Source organism: Vicia villosa, linkage group LG6 (genome assembly GCF_029867415.1).
Source record: "Vicia villosa cultivar HV-30 ecotype Madison, WI linkage group LG6, Vvil1.0, whole genome shotgun sequence".
NCBI lineage: Eukaryota > Viridiplantae > Streptophyta > Magnoliopsida > Fabales > Fabaceae > Vicia > Vicia villosa.
This window is the reverse complement of record NC_081185.1, coordinates 59309288-59315833: the sequence shown is the minus strand read 5'-3', so window position 1 is coordinate 59315833 and position 6546 is coordinate 59309288. Positions and strand designations below refer to the sequence as shown.

General features: G+C 40.2%; 1 non-coding gene across 1 annotated transcript; it reads right to left on the bottom strand.

The window, feature by feature from the left end:
• Window positions 1–405: 405 nt before the first annotated feature.
• LOC131615373 (small nucleolar RNA R71) lies at window positions 406–512 on the bottom strand. The gene has a single exon (XR_009287791.1). It is a non-coding gene; the product is annotated as a small nucleolar RNA R71 (small nucleolar RNA).
• Window positions 513–6546: the final 6034 nt, after the last annotated feature.

Below are 6546 nucleotides of genomic sequence, written 5' to 3'. Positions count from 1 at the left end.
TCCAAAGGTTAAGAAGAGCTAATGGCCAAAGACCGTAACCAAAGACATCTTAAGGAATTTTTCCAACCATCTAATGAGGAGCCTAGTTCTAGTACAGTAAACCATGCTATAACAACTAATAATTTCGAACTAAAGCCCTCACTATTACAATTAGTACAACAAAACCAATTCGTTGGTCTCGCTATTGAAAACCTGAATCAACACCTAAAAGTGTTTATCAAGTTAGCCGACACCCTGAATTCAAATGGTGCTTCGCCTGAAGTAATTCGTATAACGCTATTCCCTTTTTCCCTTAGAGGTAAAGCACACGACTGGTTAGAATCTCTTATTTCCAACTCAATAACAATTTGGGAAGACCTTAGAAGAGTATTCCTTGATGGGTATTTTCTCCCAAGCAAGACCGCTGTCCTTAGGAACCTTATCACTAGATTTACTCAAAACCAAGGTGAATAATTTTTTTAAGCCTAGGAGAGTTATAAAGACCTTTTGAGAGCTTGTCCACACCATGGCCTAGAGAAATGGTTGATCATACACACCTTCTATAATGGACTCCATTATAATACTAAGATGTCCATCGATGCTTCCGGTGGTGGTGCGCTGATGAACAAACCTTACCCTAAAGCTTGTGCCCTAATTGAAGATATGGCCCAAAACCATTACCAATGGGGAACAGAATGAGCAACACTAAAGAAGAAGGAAACCCAAGAAGGAATACATAAGATAATTTGCATGGAAAAAATGTAAGCCAAAATGGACGCCCTAGCCTTAAAAGTCTAAAATATGTCTCATAACCCTACCATAGTAGCTGCAGTCCAATCAGAATGCGAACTCTGTGGAACCCAAGGACATCAAACTTTTAATTGTAACCTAATGGATGAGTCTAGCACAGAACAAGTTAACTACATCCAAGGAAACCCTTTTTCCAATACTTACAATCCTGGATGGAGGAACCACCCGAATCTCTCCGATAAAAACAACAACCCAATCCAAAATCCTGGATCTTCAAAACCACAAGGTTTTCAAGCTTGAAGGTGTTTTCATGTTGGCTACATTAGTGGTAAAACATACCTGGTGGATATTGTGTTATGCAGGTTGCATATGTGTGAAGCTAATACAGGTTCTGTAGTGAATGTCATGACTGATATCATGACATCCTTGTGTGACAACAGGAGCTATTATTATTTATTAAATGTGTTTCCTGATTTATCTCAATTATTAGTTTAGGAAACCTTTTATTGTGTGCTGAATATTTCGTCTAGAAGATCCTGCTGACAGCATATTTTGGAACAACCAGATGGCGTGTAAATTAGGTTAACTTGGTTAACCCTAGTTTGTTTCAAAAAAAGCCCAAGGCCCAAGACTGCATATAAAAAGACTGCAATCCTATTTTGGAACACAGACATAAGATTTTGTGTATTATGAAGAACCGTAGTTCTGTAGCTGTCTTATGTGATCCAAGCAATTGTCCTTGATGATTGCGTTGGAATAGGTTGTGTGTCTTTATTGTCACTCTAAGCTTTTAAGCACGAGTGTGTTTCTCTTGATTGAAGCTTTTAAGCAGATCAAGGTGTGTTTTTTAAGAGTGTATTCTCTCTATAATTGTTTATGTTTATGTGTAATCATTGCTGTGATCGAGGGAGAGTGAGTGGAGATACTCAGGTCTAGGAATAGGTTGGAATTGCATTGGGTAGGTCTTAAGTGAGGAGTTGTAAATGGGGGAGTTTAACTCCGAATTAATTATGCTTATATTGGATTCCCTCCCTGGCTTGGTAGCCCCCAGAGTAGGTTGTTTGAACCGAACGGGGTAAACAATTCGGCGTGTTCTTTATCGTTTTTATGTTGTTCTGTTATATTTTTATGTGCTGTGTAATTTTGGATGTCATAACATCCAGTAAGACATCGAGCGTGTGTTACTAGAATTTTCAATTGGCATCCGAGCAGGCACCCTGCCTGTTAAATCTGGGTGAGATCTAGGGATAACAAAATTCTGGTACTATGGAGAAGGAACTGTTAGTGTTTGGAAATAGACCACTTATCCTGGATGGCTCTAACTATGACTACTGGAAACCTCGCATGGTTACAGTCATTAAGTCAGTGGATAACAAGGCCTGGAGAGCTGTGGAAAGCGGATGGAAACATCCTGAGCAGATTATGGAAGATGGAACCACTGTTCTAATTCTTGAAACTCAATGGAGCAAAACTGAAGAAGAGTTAGCTTTGGGCAATTCCAAGGCCCTAAGTGCACTGGTCAATGGTATTGACAAGAACATATTCAGACTTGTGCAACACTGTGAGCTGGCTAAAGAAGCTTGGGATATTCTCAAAACAGCACATGAAGGCACATCTAAGGTGAAAATGTCGAGACTTCAAATACTCACTACGAAATTTGAAAATATCAAAATGAAGGAGGATGAAACCATTTATGAATTCTACATGATTGTCCGTGAGATTTCAAACAACTCAGCAGCCTTAGGAGAAAAAATGAGTGAAGAAAAACTAGTAAGGAAGATCCTCAGATCACTGCCTAAGCGATTTGATATGAAGGTAACTGCCATAGAGGAAGCTCAAGACATCAGCAACATGAAACTGGACGAACTTATTTATTCTCTACAAACCTTTGAGTCATGCATCTGTGAGCCTGTTTAAAAGAAGAAGAAAAGCATAGATTTTGTTACCAACACAAGTAATAGTTCAAGAGAAAGCAATGGTGGAATTGATGAAAATTTATCAGAAGCCATAGCCATGCTTGGAAAACAATTCAACAGACTTATTAAAAGGGTTGATCAGAAGTCCAGACCCAATGTCAAGAACACTCCCAATGACATCAGTCATACCTATGACTCAAGCAAAAGATTCAAAGCTGAGGAGAAGCCCAATCTAGGGAAAGGGGTTCAGTGTCATGGATGTGAAGGATTCGAACACACAAGAGCTTAATGTCCTACCTACCACAAGGAGCAAAAGAAAGGACTGACTGTTACTTGGTCTGATGAAGACTCAGATTCAGAAGAAGAAACTGCAAAACATGTCACAGTTCCAACAAGAATCTATGAATCTGATGATGATTCCAGTGATTATGAGCTAACGTTTGATGAACTAGTTGCCTCGTACAAGAAGTTGTGTATAAAGAATGCTGAAGTCTGCAAACAAGTGGAGAAGCAAGAGATAATCATAAGAGAGCTAGAAACTATGAAGAATAAACATCTTGCAACCATAGACTCCATCAGTAGTGAAGTATGCATGTTGAACTACAAACTTGATCAAATGACCAAGTCATTCAAAATGCTGAACAATGGATCTAATACCCTAGAAGAAATTTTGGAATGTGGACAAAGAACAAGAGACATGTCTGGAGTGGGATTTATGGCTTAAGAGGAACTCATCTCTGGATTCAGGAAATCAAAGCCCGAGAATTGTGTGACCAACCAGATGTCAGCGCCAATGTCACAACATCAAGATAATAGAAGAAGGAGGCACTCAAAGAAGAAATTTCTAAAATGGAAGTGTCATCACTGTGGAAGGTTTGGTCACATAAAGCCATTCTGTTTTAAACTGTTTGGATATCCAGATCAAGTCCATCAAGCCAAGTCGTGGGTGACTGAGAATGATGCTCTAATAGCACACACCTCTCTAAGAATGCCAGCCAAAGTAGATTAGTATCTTGATAGTGGTTGCTCAAATCATATGACTGGGAGCAAGAACTCACTAGTAAACCTCAAACTTGAGGGAACCAGCTATGTGACTCTTGGTGATGGAGATATAAGAGAAGTCAAAGTTGTTGGCAAGATAAAAGGTCAAAGAGTTCCTAACCTGCATAATGTGCTACTTGTACAAGGAATGGCCGCGAATCTTATAAGCATTAGCCAGCTATGTGATGAAGGACTCCATGAAGGACTCCATGTCCTGCTGACAACATATTTTGGAACAACCAGATGGCGTGTAAATTAGGTTAACTTGGTTAACCCTAATTTGTTTCTAAAAAAGCCCAAGCCCCATATACTGCATATAAAAAGACTGCAATCCTATTTTGGAACGCAGACAGAAGATTTTGTGTATTATGAAGAACCGTAGTTTTGTAGCTGTCTCGTGATATCCAAGCAATTATCCTTGATGATTGCGTTGGAATAGGTTTTGTGTGTTTATTTTCACTCTAAGATTTTAAGCACGAGTGTGTGTCTCTTGATTGAAGCTTTTAAGAAGATCAAGGTGTGTTTTTGAAGAGTGTCTTCTCTCTGTAATTGTTTATATTTATGTGTAATCACTGATGTGATTGAGGGGGAGTGAAGGGAGATACTCAGGTCTAAGAATAGCTTGGAATTGAATTGGGTAGGTCTTAAGTGAGGAGTTGTAAATGAGGGAGTTTAACTCCGAATTAATTCTGCTTATATTGGTTCCCTCCCTGGCTTGGTAGCCCCCAAAATAGGTTGTTTGAACTGAACTGTGTAAACAATTATGCATGTTCTTTATTGTTTTTATGTTGTTCTGTTATATTTTTATGTGTTGTGTAATTTTGGATGTCATAACATCCAGTAAGACATCGAGCGTGTGTTACTAGAATTTTCAAAGCTCAAAGACAACATCAGCATATTCTGCCTAAACTCAGCAAAATAAAGAGTTCCACAACCAAAACGTTCATACAAATGAACTAATCGCAAAACTAGGAACCAAGTTTGACTAGATGATAACCCATAATAAGATGCTTGAGACCCAAGTCTCGCAAGTAGCTCAAACACAAGCCCCACAAACTACATCTGGAGGACAATTCCCTAGACAAACTCAACCCAATCCTAGAGGGCAAGCAAATTCCATTACCTCAAGAAGCAGAACCGCTTATGATGGACCTAAGAACCTAACTTCAAGGGTGCCTGAAAAACCTAAGGAAAATGTCATACCCACGAATAAAGTAGAGAGATCGGAGGAACCCAGAAAGTAACCAAATGAAGGATTAGAAACGAAAGATAAATATTATAACCACTAACACCGTATAAGCCACCAACTCCATATCCGCAAATACTTCAACCAACCAAAATAGAAATTCACTACCAAAAATTTGTCAAGGTGATAGAAAAACTCCATGTAGAGATCCCTTTTACTGAAGAAATCGCCTAAATAAAAGACATTCGGTCCAACAAGAGGAGACTCGACGATCCTAAACCTTTAGAATGCAACTTCATCTTCGAAAATAAACTTGCCAAGAAAGGAAAGGACCCTGGAAGATTTTCCATTCCTTGCATCCTAGGAAATCATATGATCAACAAAGCTTTCTTAGACATAGGAGCGAGCGTAAGTGATCTTACTGAGCGAATCAGATGACCGGGAACAATGAAGGCTTGGAGTTCGGGATGACAATATGGAGAAAAAGGTGTTTTACCTGCAAGGCACTCCGATGCCAAAGTAAGAACGTATTCCACAAGAAAAGATTACCTTGCCCTTTGAGTGTAGATGGCAATTTATAGGATGTTTTGGAACGGATTGGACGCCTCCTTTTAGGGCGAATATTTAGGAGACGCGTGGATTAGTTTTTTACCAAGCACGAGGGGTCCTTGTGGTCGGTTATTTGGCACGTTTTCACAATCTGTTCGGCTGGAAACCATCACGTGCGTCCTGAAGCGTGATGGGCCGAAGGCGGGAATGGCCCAATTGACTGGGTTGGGCCGGTCCAGAACAGGAGCCCCCTAAGTCGTTGCTTCCGGTCAGAGGAGTGACGACTTATAGGAAGTTGATCCGAGGGTCCGTGCCCTGTCTATCCGAGGGAGGTAGGCCGTTTATTTCTGAGGAAAAGGAAATGTCAGGTCGGGAGTGAGGAAGCGTGTTGTTTACAAACAGTTGGTGATTGGGAACGTTGCATTTATTGCAAAATGATAGGCAATCAAGTACCTAGGCTGTAGGGTTAATGATGACCATCCCTCTGTACAGTCTGGCACGTGCGGCGCGTGTGGGGATTTAAGTAGCCTATAAATAGAGAACAACCCTCAATTTTCCAAACTTTTCAAATTCGTTTGCTTTGCTCTCCATCCGTCGACTCTTTTCCCTTGCAGTGGTGTTTGTTACAGATTTCTCAACTCTTCATCAAAAATTGTAACTGTAAGTTTATCCTGTGACTTCTTCTTTTTGCACTTTTATGCTTTGATCTTTATTTAGAATCGATGGCATGCGGTTAGGGTAAGCTTTTAGGAAGATTTTTTGATGAACATAGATGATGAATGTGGTGGCGTACGACGGAGATAGGAGGCTTCTCCGCCGTTCATGAGTGTTTTGATGAGTTTATCTTTAGCTTCCAGCTTTTTGTATCGTCGAAAGACGTTTGATTATGCTTATGGTGTTTTCTGCGTCATAGTTAGATGTTTTGCGTTTTTGCCCTTTTCTCGGGCGCGAACTTTGTCTGGCTCGGAATTTTTGTTTATGGAGGGGCAAGGACGTGGTTCATCTGGTCTATGGGCCATTGACGTGCCCTTTCACTCTGGACGATGGTGGAAGGGTGGATTTGATTCGATTTGGTGAATTCACTGTTCTCTCATGTGTTTCAGGTGAAAATGGCAGACGAAACTC